At 36.1% G+C, this 23,778-nt stretch overlaps 1 long non-coding RNA gene across 1 annotated transcript in view; it reads right to left on the bottom strand.

Moving 5' to 3' along the window:
* Nucleotides 1-1,390: 1,390 nt before the first annotated feature.
* The window catches only part of LOC135578579 (uncharacterized), a 39,853-nt gene continuing 17,465 nt past the window's right edge, over nucleotides 1,391-23,778 (bottom strand). The window contains exons 2-5 of the long non-coding RNA XR_010470373.1: nucleotides 13,911-13,965; nucleotides 13,136-13,519; nucleotides 12,780-12,856; nucleotides 1,391-2,337 (exon numbers count right to left, since the gene is read on the bottom strand). This is a non-coding gene — a long non-coding RNA (uncharacterized LOC135578579). The remainder of the gene's footprint in view (nucleotides 2,338-12,779; nucleotides 12,857-13,135; nucleotides 13,520-13,910; nucleotides 13,966-23,778) is intronic.

Below are 23,778 nucleotides of genomic sequence, written 5' to 3'. Positions count from 1 at the left end.
CTTGACAAAAAGATTTCTGCATCCTGTAGATTTTGCTTAAACATAAATTCCACTCAGAGAGAGCAACCTGAAAACCATATTGGCCACAAAGGTCATGTTAAAAAGTATTTTTTGAGCAGTCACAAAATGTCATCTGCAAGAAGGTTAACCAAATATCCACCAAGTCAATCACATATTTAGAGGCACTAAGAGGCAGATAAATAATTTCAAACGTCAACATCTGTCAGTCTTTTCAACCCAATACCAGAAAATATTAAAATGAAGCAGAGATATGACTTTACTGGGAAACTATTCAAGATATAAAGACAGAGGGAGTACTGGAAGTGTTTTGTGGAACCAACTGAATATATAAACATCACAATACTGGGAGAGCCAGCCTGACTAGAAAACAAAGAAGGGTCCTAAACCGTCTTTTTTGAGTTTCTGTGTAATTATCACAGGTAATATTGCTTTAGCTATATAAAAATAAAATGTTACTACATAATCTGTCATTATGGTTTGAAAATGCAGTAGAAACAGGCTTAGTGCAAGCCATTATAACTTCTATAGCTTTTTTATTGATATGATTATTTTGGAATTAAAATTCTTAAGAGCATGCACCCACTGGAGGAATATGTGGTCTAAGACTAAAGATTTAAGTCTCTCCAATTCCTCTAGCAACAAGTATCCAAAACATTCAGTTTCCTCTTGTATCTAGACCAAAACAATGGTTTAGATAGTGCACCATGAAAGAAAAACTTATGATGATAAAATGCAGATTATTTGTTCTTATTAAAAACATAACAGTATATTTCCAGAGGGTCTCACATTTGTGAATATTTTCTGGTTTTGATAATCAGTTGAAAAGTCTTGAATATGTAAGATATCCATGCATTTCTCACGTTTAATGCATGCTTTGTGTGAACTTGGATTGTATAAAAAGAATTAGGGGACTGTCATGCATGACTCATTCAAAATGTGCAGAAATACTAATCTTTCCATTTGTTAAACATCTTAATTTATTTGAAATCGTACATGCATTCCAAAGAAAAGAACAACTGCCTTTTGTTCTCATGTCTTTTATACATTACAAAAATACAACTGAACAAGGAGACTGAAGGAGTCTCCCTTCAGTCTCAATGCTCAACATTTTTTTTTAATATCTTGCTTTGTCCCATCTTCAATTTCAACTAAAATAGAAACAAGCTACTACAAATTTTTGCCAGAGTGAGTTATTTCTCTGCAAAATGTTGTGCTTATCCAAAAAAAAAAAAAAAGCTTTTAGGCAAAAAATATATGTAGGCAAAAATCCAGGTAGATTTCAATTGTTGAGGTTTTGTTAATTTGCAATGTTTTTAAATATTCCAACATATTTGGGCCTCAATAGTTCTTTTTAATTTCATAATAGTAGGTATCATGGTCTCCCTAATTTGTCAGCTACATAGATAGAAGAAAGATTTTACTCTGAGAAAGTCTGCAGTGAAGCAAAGCAAAGTGAATACAGAGGGAATATATTTTGTGTGACACAGTAGATTCTTTTGGCCCTTTAAGCCTTATCAGATGTTGCAAAAACTAAAAGGAGCCTGCACAGACCATGTATGCATAACTAAAAATATGCGAGTCCCATAAAACTCCTTTGTCTGAGTAAATGCAAAGGAAGAAGGCTGTATGTACAACTGGGAGAGAACCTGGTGAAGCCTAGCAAAAAGTCTGTGGAAACTGCAGAACTTCTATTTGCTCCTCTAACTAGATGGCAGGTGCAGTCCTGAGGAACACTATTTGTGCCGAAATTCTTTCTAGGTACTACATCTTATGACTCCTGAAAAGTCTTACCCTTTTCCAGGGACTATTTTATTTTTTGTTGGTGACGGTTGGTTGGTTGGTTGTATAAAAAAAGAAAAATGGAAAGAGAAATAAACAAACTAAAAGGCCCAGAGGCTTTCTCTGACTGCTCATAATCATGAAATATGTTTATTCTTTATAATCTCCAACAAGAGCAATAAAACAAACAAACAAACCACAGAAGAAGAATTCTCCATTTACCAAGTCTGGGGCAGAGTCCCTGTGGCTGGTTCAAAGGAACCCTTCCCACCTATTTGATCTTTGGATAAAACAGAGATGGTGCTTAATCTCCCTATGTGCTGGCATTTGCTATGCCTGAACTTCTGTTCCTGGCATACGCTCCTCAGTCTGCAGCTTGTCCAACAGCTTCCCTCTCACAGTGCAGAGCCATGTCGGGGAGGAGCAAGTCAGCATAGGTCCCGCTGCCTGTGTCCTGAAGAGTGTAATGTGTTCTCACATGATCAGCAAGCCTCTGCACAAAGACTCCTTTCCAAATTATGGGAAAAGTAGAAGCCCCTACAAAGCAAGAAATACTTTATGTAATTAGTCAGTGGCTAGAGAAAACGGCATGGCTAGATGTGGTTCTCAGCTGGAAGCAGTTCAAAAACCTGTCTCTCCTTTCCCAAAGTACTATTTAAACACTGCTAGGAAGGAAGAAGAAAACATTTTTCTCACTCTGAAATTTCAATTTTATTATAATAATTTAAAACATAGTTTCATAAGAAGGCGGCTAGGTCTGAAAACGATTCACCAGCCTTGTGGCTTGGACTTTCACTCAAGAAAGCAGGGAAAGGTGAGAAAAGAGCTGGCTTCCAGGTTCTGCTAGAGGGTGTCATTATGGGTTGAAGGCAAGACCTATGTAACAGCAAGCACACATTGGAACAGGAGTTTGAACTGAGCTCTCTTCGCTTCCAAGAACCTCTGCACTTCCAGTGTTGGTAAAAGATCAGAGGGTGAACACAATGGGATGGTGAGGGTGCACAGGTTGAGTTAAGGTTTTATGGTGGACTGATAGTATTTTATTATCTAGATAAACAGAAAACATGATTTGTGTATTTGTGTAGTCACATTTGATTCAGATTAATCATCTTTCCAGAAAGGATCAGATGCCTATTACATTGTGAGGGGAGGCCTTGTGTACTAGCAGTCAAACTCCTGCTATCACCACTGAAGATAAAAGAAAAAGTAAGAAAATAAAAAGTAGCAAAATTACTTTTCACAGGAAGTAAGGTAGTTCTGTGAAGTTCCAAGCAACTAATTAGCAGAACAGAGAGAAAGGAGCACTTTTTAACAAAACCAGGACAACACTGAAACAGAAGTTCCAGTACCTTTAAATAAGCATACAAGCACTTCAGCTACCTGGGTGCTGGGTCAATCAATGTTATGAAAGAGGGACATTTATGAGAAGACAACAATGCCATTTCACTGCACATAGGAATGTGTTTGTTCCCCTATATTATAACACACAGCTTTCTTACCAATACTCTTCTTGGGCTTCTGTGAAAGGAATTGAATTTTACTGAGTAAGAATATGTCATACAGACAGATTTTCAGTAACGGTCTTTGAGCATGAAATCAATGAGGTTGCAATCTGCTAACATCATTGGTTTCTAAGTCTCTTGGTGCTAAGGATGACAGTGCCAGTCAGAGCAAGTCAAGCTCATTGAGCTTAAAGACAGCTCTACTGGCCTGTAGCCCTATTCACAGCGCTATTCAAAGTGTGAACTAGTCTGTAGTTGCACCAACTGCTTTACCCTGAGTTTTTTTTTCTCTAGCCATTCTTAAGAACAGCTTTGTGCATTCCTTGCCTGGGTGCTTTATTGCAGTCTCTTTGGGTCTAAGTGCTCAAAAGAGAGAGCTGGTAATTTACACTCGCTAAGAACGCCTGTAGCATGTCCCAGGAGTTTTTACTAAGGAACAGTATTTTCTCTTCTTGATCATCTTCTTCATTCAAAACAAAAATTCCCTGGGTAATTGCTCACTGTCAACCTGAACTTCATAACTGGAAGGTGCGAAACTACATCTGTGGAAAACGAAAGTGCATCAGGTAAAACCATCTCACCTATGGAGGCATTTTCTGCTTTGAAACAGCTCCAAAATGAATGGCTGCATTAGGTGAAGGCTGGTGGAGATCCAGCCCATCTCTTCCCCTTTTTAGGCATTATTAAATAGGCTATTTGCACAGTTTTGTGTTTTCTTGTTGGCTATCTTGACAGAAAGTATACAGGAAGATTTTGTTTTGGACTGTGCGGGAGTTATTTGCTAGCTCATGAGCTACCCTGAAAGCTGCAGGTTGGCTGCATAGAAACGTTGGCAGGTTGGTGACTGGGCAGTGGTGGCTACTTCCAAGCAAGCTCTTTAAATACTGCAAGATCCCTTAGCTACTCCTGCAAACAATTTCAGTTTAAACATCAATGTGAAGAAAAAATAATTACAGACAAAATAGCACATGGAAGGTTACAGCTCCATCAGCAGAACTGTCATTTGGGAGTTGACTTGCCTAGAATGACTTTTATAGTTTTGCCAATGTAGATGTATAGGTAAGCTTCATATCTAGAAAGCTAATGTGGCCCACAACATAGTACACATAGACACTAACCGTGCTTTTCACAGTGGTGGACAGTCTGAGACCAGAAGCTTAACAGAGTATTAGTAAAACCTGTACATCTAACAGTCTGAATACAATTGCTTTTACAACTATAAAATATCCAAGTTTCTATTTATAAGATGTTAGGAATATTCAGTTTTTGAAATATATTTTTTACAGATGAAAAATCAAAGAAGAAGTTGCAGTGATATGAAGGGTGCTTAATTCTGCAGTTCAATGGTGGAATTAAAAATAAGAATTATACTTACAGAGGTTTTACCACAAAGTGAATATGCATACAGAAATGTATCTACTGAAAAAAAGTAAATACAATATATATACAATGTAAAATATAATATTTTCAGAACAGACTCATTCAATTTGCACTGGAAAAAATAAAAAATAACCTCCCACACACCATTTCCTGTAATAAAGGAATTTTGGATGCATTTGTAAAAGAAAACTTAAACAAAAACTACAAAACATGATTACTCCACACTATCTTTTTTATTGTTAGAGCATAAAAAAAGAAATATGTACAAAATAATCAGGAAACCAGATTAACAGGTTAGGTGAAAATAAAGAAGAAATATTAATAAATCCATTCTGAAGTACTTGGTATATATTTCTTTGCAACTCAGCTTTCTTTGATTATATTACTTACACTCTTACTTACACTGTGTTTATACCGTTTTCAGTTGTAAAGTATTCTGTTACTTAACTGAAAAGGACATGGTGTGTGTCTGTTTCAGGTGGTTGGTGGAGCTCTGGTCTCTTTCAAGACTTTCCTGGATTTATAGTTTATAAGTCCCACAAGGGCTACTTTAGTTATCTGATCTGCAGTCTTTGAGCAGAGGACACAAAACTTCGTCAGGAATTTTTGGATAAATTCCCAAAACATAGTACAGGACCAATCATGGTGTAAAGTTAGTGAATCATGTCATACATGTACTATTTTGAAAACATGTTTTATGGAACACTTCCAGATAACATATGAAGATAAGAATAGAGAATTCCAGTTATTGGCTTTAAGCATAACTTAGGTTATTTTTCACAAAACATTTTTCTTTTTTTTTTTCTTTTTTTTTTTTTTTAATTAATGAGAGCAATCTATAATATTTTAAACTTACAGAGGCTGATTTTATTGTTACATACAGAAAAATATTCCACATTAGACAAAGTATCAGACAGAGACAAATCCTTTGAGTTGTGTCACACTACATGCACAAATAGCAACTCCTCAGTTATTTTATTGCAATACAATTCCAAACTTTTTTGAACTATGAAGCATAATAAAAAATACATATAAAATCTAATAACTTTTATTTTTCTCAAAGGAGGAAATATTTAAATATATATAAATAAAACTTTGTGAATCTTCCTAGGAAAAAAAAAAAAAGAAAAAGAAAAAAATCAAGACTGTATTGTGTCTCAGAGTACTTAAGATGGAACTGTAACACCAAGCTGCTTTTGAGCGAACAGTCATGATATTCGATACATTCAGATATGCACCAGGACAAAGTACTTTCCCTGCTTTTGAGTATTTCCAAAGGATAAACACCCTGGCTGTTTATTAGTGAGAGCAAATGTACAGGGGATTAAAGTGCATACATACTTTTTTAAAAGTAGTATGCAGTTGCAATGTTTTGTCTTCAACTAGCCTTCATAGGATGGGGTACACTGTATTTAATGAAAAGGGTTGGCTTGAATGACAGCTGAATACCACAAAGAAAAGGGCAGCCCTGCATGGGTCATGACTGAAATTGGCTGCTGCTGTGATTTAGTAAGAGCTTTTCAGTTGGGAAGTGGATATTGTAACTCACAAAAGGTAACTTACAGCAACAAATTGAGCTGAATAGAGCTCTGAACTAATTCATGGTTTATTGAGTTCCCCTCTTGTCAGTGATAGCCAACAGTTAACTGAAGTGATTAGTTCAATATTCAGTCACAATGATGTACAGCCAACTTTCTAGCTTACAGAAGTCCTGAAAGGTTTTTTAAAAATCCTGGTTACATAATGAAAACAAACAAAATCAAACAAAGTACCCAAAATTTGCAACATGGAAGGTGTGAGGTCTGCACAAGCCAGAGAATGGCAGTGTTCTTGACATGTATCATAAAACACACAGCAGCAATTTCAATGTTTACCTCTAGAAAAGTAATTTTTAAGAGTTCTCATTACTGCCCAGTGTTAGTGGGTACACCAACGAAACTTTTGTATTGCTGGCATAGCTATCTGCAAAATTATGAAAATAAATAGCAATTAATCCTTTTAGCTGGTATGTACACTAACCCCTGAAATCAGAGTAACCTAAACCTTTCAATTTTTCTGCAGTAGAGAGAAGACAACAGTTAAAATATCAGTAACTCTTTGTAACGTTATCATGAGGGGTAAAAAATAATCATCAGTTCGTATCAGTGAGTAGCTTTGCAACAACAAGATTTATAAACAGACTCTTAAAAAGCAGACCTCATGCAATAAGAGGCCTCATTGCCATCACAGGTTGCAATGAGATTCCCCTCTGTTTTCACCTCACCGTTTCCAGGTATGGCTGTCTACTGGCCCTGGAGGCAAATAGCTGGCTAATTCCTGTGCTCAGTAGAAGGAAGGTAAATTTGGGTGTTTTTTTCAAGGTCTGCTTACCACTGCTTATCCAGATTGTGTAATGAAGTATCTAAAGTCACAGTTTAAAGCACAGAAGACCACTAGAAGCACTTAGTAATACCATGAAAACATCTGTTTCATAAAAAGCTGCAATTACCAAGAATTCAAACCAGAAGTTCTGACAGAAAATGTATGCTTTCCTTAAAGAATGTGAGGGAGGTTTGAAGCAAAGCTGTCTTTTAACCCTGTTTTTAGAAAATTTTATGTTTTGTTACTTGGCCAGCCTGAAGGAAATGGGTCCCTGCTTTTGGCTAGAGGCATGACATGCCTTTTCTAAAGCATAGACAGCACCTATTGTTATTAAGAAGGCTACCTTGTAACCATTTAACTGTAACCTTAAAGGGTCTTTACAGGGGATACTCCACGAAAAAGACCTCAAGGCAAAGCAAGTGAGCAGTCAGGAGGCAGAAGAAATGAATTTTCAACTGTGGGTTAAAAAAAAATAAAAAAGGCAAAAAAAAAAAAGAAAAAAAAAGAAAAAAAAATAGGAATAATGCTACCAGGTTGATTGCAGTAACATCAAGTATAAAAGAACAAATGTTAAAAGGTATTAAACTGTTCAAGTACTTAGATATTTAAGTCACAGAAAATCAAAAGCATATGATCTCATTTTTGCCCTACTCATTTTTAAATATGTAATAAGGAAGAAAAGGGCAGATGAACCAAAAATGTAGTTGCTGGTTTATCTGTGATCCCTGGTGTTATTTGTGAGAGCTGAGGATCAAATTCCTCCTTGCTGTAGCACCCCTGATTTTAGCATAGTTTGACCAGTGAAAGTTTGCTCTTTGTGTAGAGTAGATTGCACATTGGATCCACACATATAAAAACATATTTTTTATAATGGCAGCAATTTATCTAGCACTTTCACAGGCCTTATGCAACAGATTATAATCCTGTTTTTCCTGGTATTAGTAGCAAGAAAATAAAGATAGATGTATAATTGTTCCTGTAAAATTATAAATGTTCATATAAATCTAAGCTGTATTTATACCCACTTGCAATTGTAGGATACACAAACAATATCAGGAGACTCAACTTATTTTGAAATATCATATTACTATTAATCATAAAGGGAACTGCTTATGATTGGTCCACTAAGTTAAAGAACATGCAGCAAATCAGTAGAAATAATTAACAAATTCAGAGAAATCATGACTAGCTGACTGCTGTTCTGCAAACAGTAAAAAACATTATATTTGTCGAATAAGTTATTAGTCAGAATTATTTATTAAATTCTACAAAGCAGCATGTCTGCCACAATCAAGCTGAACTCTCAGGCACATTATTAGCTTGAAGAATGTGACTGGGCTGACTAAACCCAAGGGATTAGACATACTTTCACAATTCAGAATCTTCTTAGGTATTTTCTGTTGGTAATCTGAATGATTCTATTTCTATAGTGTAAACTGCTGGCAGAAGAGTCTTTTTAATTAAAAAATGAATGTATAAATAACATTCTAAAACTTTACAGAAATATTTAAGTCTCATAAATCAACTTCCTACCATTTCCAAAGTAATATAATGGGCAAAAAATTATTGAATTTTTCATTGTGTTGTTTGATTGCAGTCCCACTTAAGTTAGCATTTGTAACTTTTAAAAATTCAGAAGCTTCTTCATCAGATTCTCTTATCTTTGATAGTCATAAGCCAGGTCTGTAAAAGGAAGAGAAATGTGTAACCATTTCAATGTTATCTGTTAGGTACGAAGAATGGGTTTAATCATTTCATTAATCAGCCATCTTTATAGATCAAATTATATTCAGTGTTCCCTGAAGATTTTATTCTGTGATCACTGTATGAAAAACTAAAATGGTGAACAGGAAATTGAAACTGTTATTATACAGGAAATAACAGCACTCTGTCAAAATCTACAGAAAAAACATATGTTCAAAGTTTCTGTCAACATCTAACATATCAGATCAGATAGAGAGAAAGACCAAAATTGCAAGAATCACTATAATATCAATTCAGGGCAAAGTTCTGTGTGAAAATAAATCCCTTCCAGTTTCATGAAAAGGATCCAAACACAGAGTATCTGATGAAGCAAAGCTCTTGTAATTGTTTCATATGCCAGTGGATCATATGGCAGAAATTTTGCTTCCCTTTCCCACTGGTCCAGTCACAACTGTAATATCTAAAATCTGTAATGAACTCTGTCCCTTCCTTATCTATGCCTAACTTGCAAGAACTGCTATGGTATTCATTATAAGACAAGAATTAGGTGTTTACGTGCTATTGTCGCTAATACAGTCCTGCTACAATGTATTTGTAAATTTAAGTATTGTTTGATTAAAGCTGTTAGAAAGTGTCAGGATGGAACAGAAAGTCAGGTAAAATTCTGGGAATTGCTAATAAAATTTCTGAACTTTTGTAAATGAACAGAGAAAAAAAAATGTATCCTGTGGTAATTGTTACCGCCTCAGTACTTAAATGCTATGTTGTCCATATTTGTTTAAGCTATTGACTGTTCATGTAGTAACTCATCACCTGGAAAAATGTCTTTCATTCAAGGGCAACTTTTGTTTGGAAACAAGTAAGATGAGAAACCTATATACCATGCAGCATTTAATAATGAACTATAACATGCCTTTTCCACATACATTCCACCTCAAACTCAAAGGGAAATTAGGAACAACAAAACACCTGAGATTCACCAGCCACAGAACTTCCAGGCAGTTTACAAGCCCTCCTTTCTTAGTACTTACTATTTAGAGCTGATAGAACCAAGTTTTTCAGTGAGAGCAATTTGCAAGATGCTCTGTGCAACACAGCTAGAGCAGCAATATACATTTCTACTGGTGAACACTATTCAGACATGACTCAGTTTGGGAGAGTCCTGAACTCTGCTCAGTATGGCCTCAAATGTGCTTATCATAAGAAATCTGATGGGCAACATTTGCATTGGTTCTTAAGCATTTCTTCTGAGACCAGATGCTCTTCTCTCATCCAAGATCTAAGAAGCAGTAGGCGATAAGCTTCCCAAGTTCTCGAGTGGTCTCATACTGTTGAAATATGCAACGTGAAAACAGTAGGTAGTACTCTGAACAAGATATTGTGCAAAATTTCAAAGCTAGTCACAAACCCTCTCCGCTAACAGAAACAGGAGAGGGCTTCTAACAGCTTCTGACTCCTGTGGTGAGGACCCATCACCAACAGCCTCGAAAAACAACTGACAAAACTATACTGAACAAATCATCACCACTGACTCTTTATCTTTCCAGTGCTTCTTGTTGCTTACAGCTTTTCTCTCTCATCTTTTCCAATCAGATTTTCTACTGTAGTGAATCCAGATGTGTTCTTTGTATTATATTAAAAACAAACTCCTCCTTATTTCTTTTTTTCTTTAATCTCCAGGCCTCAAGTTGGGTCCAATAGCCTTGTCTAGACAGCCAGGTATCTAGGTGTCATGTTAACAGCTAACTGCTAACTTTTAATACATTCCGAAAATTGAGAGTGGACCTAGAACATTGTATTCTTCCATGAATTGTGATCTAGTCTGTGTTTTAGCATATTACAGTTATGCTATGAGCAAACTGAAAAGCTGGGTACCTGTTACTTCCCACTAAATGAGACAGATATTTTTGAAAAGTAGTTCTGGATTTTGAACTGTATGAATATTAGAATTAAAAATTAGATTAGACTATTAAAGTGCAAAAAGCCTATTCAAAAGTTATTGTTATAGACACAGGCAGACCAGATTTTTTAAATAGTCAAGACAGTTTATCAGAGCTGTTGCAAAATCTACTTTTCCAACTCATACCATGGAAGGTGAAATGCTAGGTAAATATTGAAAAAAAAATAAAAAAAAGAAGGAAAAAAAATAGAACACACTGTGACTTCTGTGAGACCCTCTTAGCCATCCCCTCTTCTAAATCTGGAGGATCTCCAAAGACCTCAGATCACAAAGTAGCTATAACTGTGGGGGTCAATCCTAACTTGATGGTTTGATGGCCTACTTGGACTCCATCAGGAGGCTGTGCCTGTACCCTTTTCCTGACGCCAGACTGTTCCACTCTTGTCTGACATCTAGATTAATAACATCAGTCTTTACTATTTACTTCAGCTAAAGGTAATGGAAAATATCTATTCCCCATTTCTAGAATTACCAGTTTCTATCTGTGAGATGAATATGGTTGCTAGCCTTACAGGCTAGAAGGTGTTACAGAAGCGTGGAAAGGAAATGGGAAATATAATGTGGAGTTGGTAGAAGACCTTCTGCACAAAATATTTAGATTCACAGATCTATATGGTTTGATTTACAGACATAGCATGGACCCAACGTTATTTAACAAACCATGTAATTCCACTATTCAGAATGATTTTAATAAAATTTGCACAAATATTTACTATATTTGCAGTAATAATGTTGCTGTAAGTGATTTGCACATGTTGACAAAACACTTGATGAGCTAAATTTTCCTTTGCTGGACAAGGCTACAGTTACTTGCAATAATTTATACTGAGAAAAGGAAAATGTGGCATTGATTTCACCTTGGACACAACATCCACAGGAGAGATGTCTGCTGCTACACACTGGACTGTAGAGAATTACCATGTTTCTTTTGGTTCACTTCTGGAATACCTCTCTCATTCTCACGTGTGATATATTATGTCACCTACATGTGTGGTAGACTTACTCCTTTCATCTAGCTTTTAAGGTAGAGGACCTGAACATTTTTCTTCTTCTTTTTTTTTTTTTTTTTTCAGTCTGGTAAAGGCATACTTCAGTTGAGTCATAGTACAAAGGAATGGTTTGCACACCACTTAAATAAGCAGTCATAAAAAGAAAACTGGAATTCACAAAATCTGCTGGAGCTGATGTTCATTCTTTCTTGACTGCAGTCTGCGCAAAAATGAAATTCACTATCGTTAGATTGATTGTTGTGATATACACCAGGCTCCAGTTCTTCAGAGTCTGACCACCTTGAGTGATATATGTTAATGACTTGCTTTAGCAATACACCTAATATAAATCTTGCTGTCATTGATGAAAGAAAAAAAAGTTTTATTTGTTAATGAAATATGATGTAGTCTTTCTGGTGCTCTATTTAAACATAACCTAGGAGTAGATCATGTTTTTAGAAGTCAGGAGTAGCCCCAGGCCTTCCATAATTCTAATTGATGTAAATGAAGAAAATAATGAAAGCTTGTGTGTGCTGACCCTGTTATACAGGGTGGTTTCACCTCAATTAATCAAAGAACCTTTAGAGATGTTGCAAGCATCTGGGCTGAATGGAGAGTTCTTCAGACCCTGATACTAAGCTGGCTGCAGTCAGTTGAGATATTGTGCCCAGATTTCCAGTGAAACTGGTTAGTTTCCAAACACATGTTTAAAGGAACAAAACTAAAAACAAAACTAAACTCCTCTCCCCAGAAAACATTGTCCTTGCTGTTGGAGAAATAACAGATAGAAGGATAAATGTGAGAACAAACAGCTCCCCTTGGGAAGTTTGTGTTCTTCATATGAAGCTGAAAGCAAAGAGAAAAATCTTATTTTATATAATATTTGAAATGTCAAATACCAGGTTTGACAAAATTAACAGTATGTAGAGCAAAACCTAGGAATAATGCTTGCTTTTCAGTCACTATCTTCATAAAACTGACATTTGCAAAGGCTAATGCAGATCAGAATTATTATTTATTTTTACTCTGTAGTAGCTTATTCTAGCATTTTTCTGGAAACACAGATCCTCGATAGCACGTTACCTTTGTCACATCTGATATGTGTACTTTCCATAAAATGACCTTCATACCATGCAGCCAATAATGCTTGCAAGTAAAACCTAAAAACAAATGAAGGTTTGTAATAGCACACTGTAAGGTTATGTTTATTGATTACAAGGTTGAATATTTTTACAGTGATATTCCTTTCTCATAAAAATGAAGCATGCAGACTTTTTTTTTTTTTTTTACAACTAGAATTATTTACAATTGTTTTACAGATGTGGTTATTTAATTTTTCAGTGAGTTCATAGAGTGTTCAGTACCAAAGCAGTAGTTCTAAATACTGATTACGTACAGAATGAATTAAAAAAAAAAGAAAACAAAAAACCAAAACAAACCTTGGGGAGAAGGTCCAGTCGTATGCTGCTCATACAAATTTAAAAGCTGTTTAGCTTCTTGGATTGTAAACACTGAATAATGAAATTTCCATAAGTTTGATGTCTTTCAAGCGTGCAAACAAAGACTTGTGTTTGCAAATTCTGAAAGGTGTTTTTAGACAAAAAAGGAAGAGGCAGGACAGGAAAAGTGTGAGTGTGTGGTGAAGATTAATAATAAGAAAAAGAAATGAATGGAAGGATAATGTTTTGATTAGAAAGCAAAGTTTTTTAGTACTCCTTGCAAGTGTTTTTGTTTGTCAGACACAACTGCTTCTTAATATAATCAAAATGGTACAAAAAATAGCTTATTTTCTCTGAGTCTTCCTTCTCTTGAACAAGAATGTCCTAAAAAAAAAAGAAAAATCTGTTTTCATACTTATTGCCTGGAACTTTTTGTTTGTCTTCATTTTTGAAGAAATTCCTGCAAACGCAGGTCTGAAACAACTTGGAGACTGAGGCAGAAAAGTCAGATAAGCAGCAAGTAGCATGTTTATGTGCTTTTCCAGGCCTGTCAAATGGATGCCTGAATGTAACACTACAATCCCCATGCACCAATAAATGTGAGGAGAATCATCCTTTCCTGTTAAAACTAAAATAAAAAGGAAAGCTGAGCATGGAAGACAAGCAGGGTTTGCAGGAGAGCCCTACTGGGCTGAATTCCCCTCTGCGTGTCTCTGATGTTTGCTTGTGCTGCTCCAGAAGAGAAATTAGAAAAGTAAACTGAATTGACCCTTACCATTCTTGTTCCCTCCTTGAATGGAGACTGTCTTACTAAAGGTATGAGGCATTTCCTAAATAAGAAAAAGAAGCTGAGTTATGTAGCAAGAGCAGGCCCTTCACTTTGTCAAAAAGAAGCCATGAACCCAAAACAAGGAAGAATTACACATTTTACCATAAAAAAAAAAAAAAAAAAGAAAAAAAAAAGAAAAAGCTTATTAATATATCCTATATCTCCAAGGAATTCAAGCTTCCCCTGGGTCTCACCTGAGATATTATTGCGTTTGGTTTCATATGGTCAATTTTACCACAGTGAAGGAAAAAAAAATGTGGTTTTTTTGTTTTGGTTTTTGTTTGGTTGGTTGGTTTGGTTTGGTTTGTTTGTTTGTTTGTTTGTTTTTGTTGTTGTTTTTTAATTTTGTTGCTTCCAGAGGCTTTTCATTTTGTAGAAATTGTGAAATTAATAGATATTTGTGTGGGAAGTGCAGGTTATAAATACAGCCCATATGAAATAAAGATGTGACAACAGAGAAATCAGCTGGTCTTCTGATTTCTGTGCTGATCTTTGAGTGCAATTGTCATATTAACACATGACTTTAATAATGAGAAAGGTTCTGGAAGGCATTTTTGACCCAAAAACCAAGGACCGTTCCTTGTGGCGAAAAGAGAATGACAACTTGAGAAGGTGCAGTGCCCAAAAGTACTGGAAGTGGGGTGACACGATGAGTTGGGAGATGTCTCCAGGGGGCCCAGGTCCTGCCTTCTCCTTCTGCCCAAGGAGGGGAATAAGGAGTGGGGCAGCAGGGCCTGTGTAGTCCTGCTCCACTTAAATGCTTCTGTCCCATATAGCAACTTGTCCATACAACTCTCTTTTGCCTAGAGTGGACATCTTATGACACTTCTTGTTTAGACTGAGCAAGTCAGAATCAGATGACATAGTAAAAGATTCCTTGGGCTGCCCTCACCAGCAGAGTTTTCTCCTGCTCAAGGGAATTTGGTGTTTGCTGTGAGGGCCAAAGCTGACCACTTCGTGCTTTCTGGGTAACATGTACCTGTTTTTATCAAGTACTCGACCTTACACTAAGAAATTTGGTTGCTGCACATTTCTGTATTTTTACAGATAACCCACCCCTCCTTCAAAGGGTTAAGCTTAATTCTTCGCAACATGTACTGAGGCAGTGGCACACTGTAATTAAGACAAGAGCAGTATGATATTCAAATAAAAAAAAAAGAATCAAACCTTCTGAAACAGGAAGAAAGCCTTAACCTAAATCTCTGAAGTACTCCAGATCATTTCTGTCTTACAAGATGAATCACAGCTTAAACAAGATCATAATTTACTACTCCAAAATCTTCCTTAAACAGAACTATGATTTGCATCATACTACATGAAACTCCCACTTTTTGCTTTTTAGTATAATGGAGTTGTCACATGTGACATGTTTGTTTTGGACAGAAGCATGTTTTTACTTGATTTCAGCAATTTATTCTGATCCAGTCTAATATATTATTTGCTGCATTATTTTTTTCCAATTGAGATTTCTTGAGCCTAGTATTGTTGCATATTTATTATTGGGATGACTGCATGGTTCTTTTTGCTTAGTTAGGAAATAAAAAGAGGATGCTTGACACTGAGGAAAACTAAACTGGAAGAAAAAAGTCTGCAAAATATAAACAATATTCATTTACATTTATAAAAAATATGCTAATATTTTGCATTAACTGAATATCTGCTAACTAGCACTTATGACACTTATCACTGTTCTTTCACAAAAACCTGAATTTTCTTGGCTTTTAAACAAGACTAAACTTAAAGATTTATCATATTCTTTTCCATACCCCCAATGATCACTTTAAAGTACTATCTTGTTTTCTTAGCATAAATTTATGAGTAAAAAAAGAAAACAATGAAAATGACTAAAAATAATAAGAATGTTCAATTTCTGTCTTTATCAGTGTACACCATGCCATGTTATTGAAGACCATAGACTTCTGTGTTAGGAGAATACCTCAAGGATTCCTGTTTTCCCACCCTTTACAGAAATCTGATAGCACATTTTTTCAAAGGTATACTATACTAAAATCACAGTCTAATTTATGTGTCTCTTCCATTATCTGAGACATAGACTGGACTTTGGTGGAGGATATAGAGGTTAAACTGGCTGGACAACAATTGTGCAGCACTAGTTGTGGTTATACTTGGCTACGTTTGTTGACACCTCTGTATAGGGACAACTTGATCCTTCCATCCACATCTGTAATGATTCCACACAAAAAAACTTTTGGGTAAATTAATGGCCAGGTTAGAGTGATTTGTTTTTCCTTGGATAATAAACACAACACAATATATTGCAGGAAGCTTCCAGTCTACTTCATTACAAGAACAATACAACTGTGATTTAAATATTTGCCACTGTGATAGCCAAACATTTTTCAGAACAGGTATGACAGAGTCATAGAATCTCAGAATCACACAGAATCATAAAATGTTAGGGGTTGGAAGGGACCTCAAAAGATCATTTAGTCCACTCCCCCTGCCAGAGCAGAAACACCTAGATGAGGTTACACAGGAAGGTGTCCAGGTGGGTTTTGAATGTCTCCAGAGAAGGAGACTCCACAACCTCCCTGTTCCAGTGCTCTGGCACCCTCACTGTGAAGAAGTTTCTTCTCATATTTAAGTGGAACTGCCTATGTTCCAGTTTGCATGACAACAGACTGTTTTTCCCCAAGACTACTTAAACAGTCAGAAGGTGTTAAAACTTACTTGGTGTTGACCCTACCTAGGCAAATTCATTATAGAATTAGGAACAGAAACAGTAGGAATTAAAGCTCTGTTTTTATATATTCTGAGCAGCCTAACAACTAAATAGCAAAATAGGAACGAGCAATACCATCTGAACTTTTCATAATAACAAAAACTTATCATAGTACTACTATATGTAATGATACTATTAAATCAAATATTATGATAGACTAATAGGCAGATAACAGGGAGATCAGAGTATTGCATAACTTCTGGGTTTAGTATGTTCTTACTGATTTCAAGGGTTTGGCAAAGTCCAAAAGCAGTTTTTAAGTAGAGGCTCAGCTGGCAAGAAGAGATGAGAGGAAATACCAGTTCTGTGAAGACATGTATACAGACTCACACCAGAATCGTTTAGATACACTGCTTCCTTACCAAATATGTTGCCTGTCGCTATTACAGAGCCATGTTCTTCTTTCCTTGTTGTTTTTCCAGCTCATGCATTTTTCATTCTTTCTCATTCAGTGAGCTGAGCTTGAACAGCAGCATTGATGGGGTGAGAGGGCAAGCTATTTTATATAAAATCATAATCATACGATTATGGCTGTTTAATTAAAATGTTCATGACATTTATGATTAAGCCAATTGATGTAAGTTAGATGTCCTCTCAACCTAACCCTAGGATCAGGACTCTCCGAGGCCTAAAGGACTTCAGTGACCAGCCTATCTCTTCTACATCCATGTGTTTGTTAAAGGGCAACGGCAAACAGAATCTCGCCCAAAGCTTGCCTCATAGGTTCTCTGCTAATGGCACATGGGCTACATCATAATCATATTTGGAATATATAAATAAGAATAAAATTTTCCTGGCTTGCAGTTCCTAATGCATGCCTATCTTTTTGCATTTTTTATCAGCAAATAGAATTACTTTTTTCTCCTGGCTATTTCTCAGTGGCATTTTTTTTTCTCCACACAGATCACTGGAGCAGCTCATCAACTCTGAACGTCTGTTGTGCATCTCTGGTGTAAGACGTTTCCTCTCACTTTGGTCCTTAACATCTCTGAAGCATAGCTGTACTGTAATGACACTACCACTTAGTATTTACTTTTCAGTTACAGTTAGATGATTTTTCCACCAGCTGTTTCTATTTTCATATTTTTTATCTATCAGCCTACTGATGGCAATAGCAACATATTAAAACACTATGCATTTATCAAATAAATGAAAGGTTTCTGTATCTGTATTAAATTTTATCTTCCAACTCCTCCCTTTAACATCTCCTGAAATTCCATTAAAAATCACAGATGCTAAAGCAAAGAGTTTAATTAAATGGCTATCAGCTGAACACTAATTTTTAAGAAACCATTGGTCTATTCTTTGCACAGCTATTGCCTGATCCCCTACTGACTCCTTTATATGAACTAGCAATTGACACTGCTACTGCTGTTCAGAGGTTTGGTAATGTTTTCTTTTGATCACACATTTTAGGATTTGTTTTCTGGTTTCATGGCCAGTGTACACTTTCTGTATTTTTGGTGTTAAAAAAAAAAAAAATAATTACTTCTATTTCGGACCTCTGTGTTATTTTGTATAACTTTACATATCTGTCTCAATAGAATTAACTCAAATCTAGTTTCATAGAATGAGGAAACAGGCCCATAAAATCAGTTGCTGCAGAACAGGCTGCAAAAAAAAAAAAAATACTAGATAGAAATTATAATTTCCAATGAAAAGACTACTCCAAATTAAAATTCAGAATGTCAGAATAGCAGAGAACAACGTAAGGAGAGAGGTGAGAGGGAGGGAAATAGAGAGGAGAGAGGATGGAGGAGGTAGGTTTGTCGCTGGCTTGAGTCAAAAAAGGAGTATAAGGCTACATCAGGATGCCTTTGTAAATAATGACAAGATCATTTGCTTCTCACATCTGTAGCAAAAAATGAGAGGAGAAGATGGGAAAGAGGTCCTGGGATGTGCCAGCTGTTGATGTTGCTCCTCCCTGCTGAGCCCAGAGCCTTGAGCCCCTACCGGAAGGCATCGCAATCTGTTGACATCTCCAGCTCTCTGCTACTTCGGGACACTGAGCTGAATCTAAGACAACTATCATCTGGCCGAGCAAACAAAAATCAGTGCCTACAGTGAAAAAGTGGGACTAACACACAAAGCAGATGGCTGGAGGCCTGCTCATTCTTGTTTCTGGATTTGTTTACATTCTTAAGTGACTAATTTGACATGTTTTACTACTAATGAAGTTTTTTACTGTGACCTAGTAAACTGCATACAGTGCAGTCTGGGACTACTCTAATTTGACTTGAGGCCCAGTGCTATTTCTGATCTACAGACAGTCTATTAAAATTACTTGTGCCTGACTAATCATGGTCAGTGAACAATCAAAGCTGAATTTCAAAATGACAGCTTTCTTCCATACATACTACTCAAAATGTACAGTTTTGCATTTTCTTAGATAAAATACCTTGTCAATTAATAATGTCAGGCCTTAATTTTTGTCCTTGTTGGACTGAGATCAGAGCCATGGTACAGAAGAAGGTGCTCAAGCCTCCAAGAACATAACTGTCCAGGAATCTAAAGTTTCTATCCAGCCTTTCTTATATGAAAGCATGCAGACCTGGAAATGGCAAGACAATGTTCTTTGATGAAAATCATAGTATTTCAAAAGGACTGTGAAAAAAATTTTGTTTAGGTTACCATCTAATTTTGGATCCCAGCCCTGGAGGCTGCTGGGATGCCATTGCCTAAGATACAGGATCTAGAACAGAAACATAGAGTCAAGACTTTAAATATTCCAAGACCAGATGAGTTTTTACATTTTCTTTCTCAGAAGGTCATAAAGGATATTAAACATAAGAATCTCAGACATGCTACATATCCAACTTGAAAAACAAACAAAAAAACCCCCAAAACAACAACAACAAAAAACCCAACAAAACCCAACCAAACAACCCCCCACCAAAAAACCAAACCAAACCAAACCAAACCAACAAACCCCAAACCAAACCAAATAAAAAAACCCACCTAATTCAGTCTGTAAATATCTCTTTTGTCTGTGTCTTCTGTGTCTTAAACCTTGTTCACAGTTTCACAGTGATTGTTCCATTGGCACTGAGGATTGGTAAGTGATTATGCAGCTATGTAGTCAAAATTAAAAATATATAAAACATATAAACCATCAGCTCAAGGTTATTCTAGTGGTGTTAAGTGTGAGCAATCTAATAATAGTAATGGTTGAATGACATTCATTGATCAGGAAAAAAACTAAAGAGCCTGTCTAGTCTGGAAGCATTTTGCAAAGGGCTTGAATTAATATGAGCAAAGAGGAAACAGCAGTTTTTTCCCAGAGTCTTTTCCCAGAGTGGATTCATCTTTTGCACCACTGGCTGCAATGGCCAATTCTCACACATAAGATTCCTCAGCTTCATGGCTACTGAGTCTTTTCCATTTTAATCAGGACCACAGCAGTTCAGCCATGTCCCAATGGCTAAGGCAGTCATTTAAGGTCAAGTTTTTTGGGTTTTATTTGCCCTGTGCTATTCTCTACCATTTCAGATTTGGATTATCTAAATGGTCTGTTTTTATACCACTTCACCTAATGGGAGAAGGATCTACATTGAGGTCTATATTTGTTCTATCTTTAGGAAAAATTCCTAGTTTATGGAAGTGATCTCATAAATGGTGATCAGTGAACAATCTCAATGTCAGTACAAAATGTTGGGGTGCTAAAATAACACAAACTATAACACAGCAACTGATCATTCATGAAGAATACTATTGACTTTTGCCTCTTGAATCTAAACAATGTCTGTTCTTAATCTAACATGATGTTGCCTAACAGTCTAGAAAAGAGGCTTCAGTAATTGTGTAACTGTCCATCTACAAATTCTTTGTGCACACAAAACCTCTATGTCATCCACCAGTTGTGTCAGGCATCATGAACACCTACCTCCAAGGCACTTTTCCTATGTAATATTCCTATACTGCTTACTGTTGACAAAAAAAATCTTTTGTGCAACATGCAGACATTATTTAACATGCTAATTACAGATGAACATAATATTAGCTTTTTAGTGACATGTCATCTAACTGTCCTATTGGAATTTGGTCCAGCTGGAGTCATTAAGAAGAATCAGTTGTTTGTGATGGCAAGGAACTAAGCCAGTACACATTAAAAAAAGAAAAAAGGCTCCTCCAGAAGTCCTAATGCAATCATCAGTAAAATTTATAGTGCTCACAGAGATATTTGTCTCGTGTTATGAAATGTACTTAAGACAGAAAATAAAATGTTCATCTGTCTATGTTTGCATTAAACTTTTTATTGCATTTGGTTTGCTTTAATCCTCTCATTTTTCCCTTCCTCTCAATCATCTAAAAAACAAACAAACAAACAAACAAACAACAAAAAAACACAAAAAACCCCAACAAAACAAAAAAACAACCAACAACAAACCTTTTGTTGTGTAGAGCTTACCAGTATATAATTATTTGAAGTTTACTTTATATGAGGAATCTTAGGATCTTAAACCAAGATTAAAAAACAAACAAACAAAAATAACCCCCCCCCCCCAACAAACCCAAACACAACCAAAAAAACCCAAAACCAAACAAGTAACTAAAACAAGCAAACAAGCAAAACAAAACAACAAACAAAAAAAACAACTCTCCTAGATTCCATTTTTAAATTTCTTATTTCAGGGGCTCGGAAGAAGGCAGCGACTGCCTTCTGTTCCGCCACCACTCAGACATTTCTTAGTTTCTGACTTCCGGTGAATGGTTTTTCACAGTAGCTATTGTTCCATGCACTTGATCCATCTTCCCTCCACTGTTTTAGTCTGCCTTGTCCTTGTACTCTCCCACCATCTACAGGACTTGCCTGTAACACTCAAAAAGCTTTACTTATCCATAAGTTGGAGATGGTCTTTAATTTCCATTTTCTGGTGTAAGGAGTTCCGCTACTCTAGGAAGAAACCTTCTAATGTGAGGACATTTTGCAGTAAATTTGCAATCACGCATCACAGCTGTAAAGGCTCCAACAGACCACAGGGGAGCAGGACATTTTGCATAAGAAATTCAAAATACCAGATCTCCTCCTGTCACTATTCCTATACTAACAGAGCACAAGCAGTGGAATAATGAAGGGATTAAAATTAACAGTGACTGATACCATCTATAAATGTGTCAATGTTCTCCTGAAGAAGAAACTGAAAGTTCTCTTGCATTTTCCAAAAACAGTGCCTAATGCTCAAAGAAGTTTTAGCCCAAGTTAGCACAATGGGATAAAATTCCCAGACCTGATAAGACAGTAATTTTCTCATGAGCTGTCAGGAATATAGGAAAATGATGTTCCACCCCTGTCTACAGTTTATCACAACCTGTTAATTCATATAAAAACTTCAAGATGCCCCATTTTCTGTAGGACTTTACCTGCAGTTATACAGCTCAAGTTAATAATTCACTGTGAAAAGAAAGGTAAAGATAAAGAAAAGGAACTCCTCGAATACATGAGCTGAGAACAGTGGCAGGTTTGCTGGGCTCCTGCAATCCTTTGTGAGCTTAACAGCTTTTAGAGGAATTTTCAGCCTTAGGGTTTATCTAACTTCCTCTGGAGACAGAGCTAGCCATAAATTTTCCCAAAGAGGAGAATTAGGGACTTTAAATATGCTTCTAGGTTTTTTAAATATGCTTCATAATTATGTTTGAAGTCGTCCAATGTTTGATACTGTGTAGATATTAATTGAGCACAAAAAACTATTTTCTCTACAATGTTCACACACACAAAAACTCAACCCTGGTAGGTTTCACAATCAACACTATAATCTTTCTCAAGCATGCAAATTAACAATTAGAATATCTCAACAATGGAATTCTGCTAATCCCTCCACAGGAGAAAATTGGTTATCTGCCTACGGCACCAATTAACCAAACAAAAGCTGTTTTAAGCAGAAAAACAGACAGAAAATTTACTAGAATTGAATTGTTTTACACCCCAGATAGACAGACCCTCCCACTGTGGAGCTGGATTTAGTTCATTTTTGTGTGAGAAAGCTGCTGCAAAATGTGATGTGTTGAGACCAGCGGGAAATGAAGTTCATTGTTGGAGGAGGTAGAGCATGGTCATTGCAAACTAGATTCCCACATCCCACTCTACCTGTGAACTTCAGCATGACATGATAGTAAAATTACAGTTCTCTACACCATTTATTATGCATTCCAGTTCAATGTCTCTTACCATCCAGGGCTAAAAATAAAAAGATAATAATCTAGTTGGAATACTGAGCTCATTCAGCTTTCCATTTCCTTAGTCCAATTCTTTTTTTTTTCTTTTTTTCTTTTTTTTTAGTGCCTAATGTTTTGCTGTGGATCAGCTACCCCTGACATCCACTAACATCCACTAACAGAGTTGTGCAAAGTTCAAGAAATAACTAACATAGATCACTTTGTCATATCTGGCTAAAGCAACCATTGTAAAAAAAAAAAAAAAAAGGTGTATTATCTCTGGGTGTGGTCAATCTGAGTACTAACATGTTTTAAATTTTGACCTACCTGAGGGGAACACCCAAAGCATTGAAGCAGATGGTGCTGGGAAGAAGCGTGTGAAAAAACTCTGCACCTACAGAAATGTTGTACAACTTGGCTGTCTTCCAGTTTTATAAAATAAGGGAAACATCATTCATGCAGGTGCAATATAACTCATTTTGGCTGTGTGAGAAAATAAAACTTTCATTCAGAAAGCATTACTTGCTCTAACATGATTTTGCTTGGGTTTGGAGTGTAGCTGAGGGAGAAGATATTAGCATTCTGGAGCAAGTCTACAAGAAGAAAAAAAGCTGAAACATTTCTTAAAAAGAAAATATTGAAACAATGAAATGTACCTTTTAAAGTCTTTTTAATTGCATACAGAAGAAGTAAAAAAAAAAAAAAAAAAGGGTAAACTGACAGCTCTGGAAATTGAAACCTCCTGTCTGTGGAATGAATATAAAGAATGGCTATGCATCTTCCTCCTCCTTGTCCCCTCAGTGTGCCTTTAACTGTCCTAGCTGAGCTGTCTCTACCCCTCATCAAAGTAAAATAGTAATATTCTTAATTGATTTATACACTTTGGCTCTTTTTTTTTTTTTTGCTAGAGGATACTGT

This window comes from Columba livia, chromosome 2, assembly GCF_036013475.1.
Source record: "Columba livia isolate bColLiv1 breed racing homer chromosome 2, bColLiv1.pat.W.v2, whole genome shotgun sequence".
Classification (NCBI taxonomy): domain Eukaryota; kingdom Metazoa; phylum Chordata; class Aves; order Columbiformes; family Columbidae; genus Columba; species Columba livia.
This window is presented reverse-complemented; position numbering and strand designations above follow the sequence as displayed.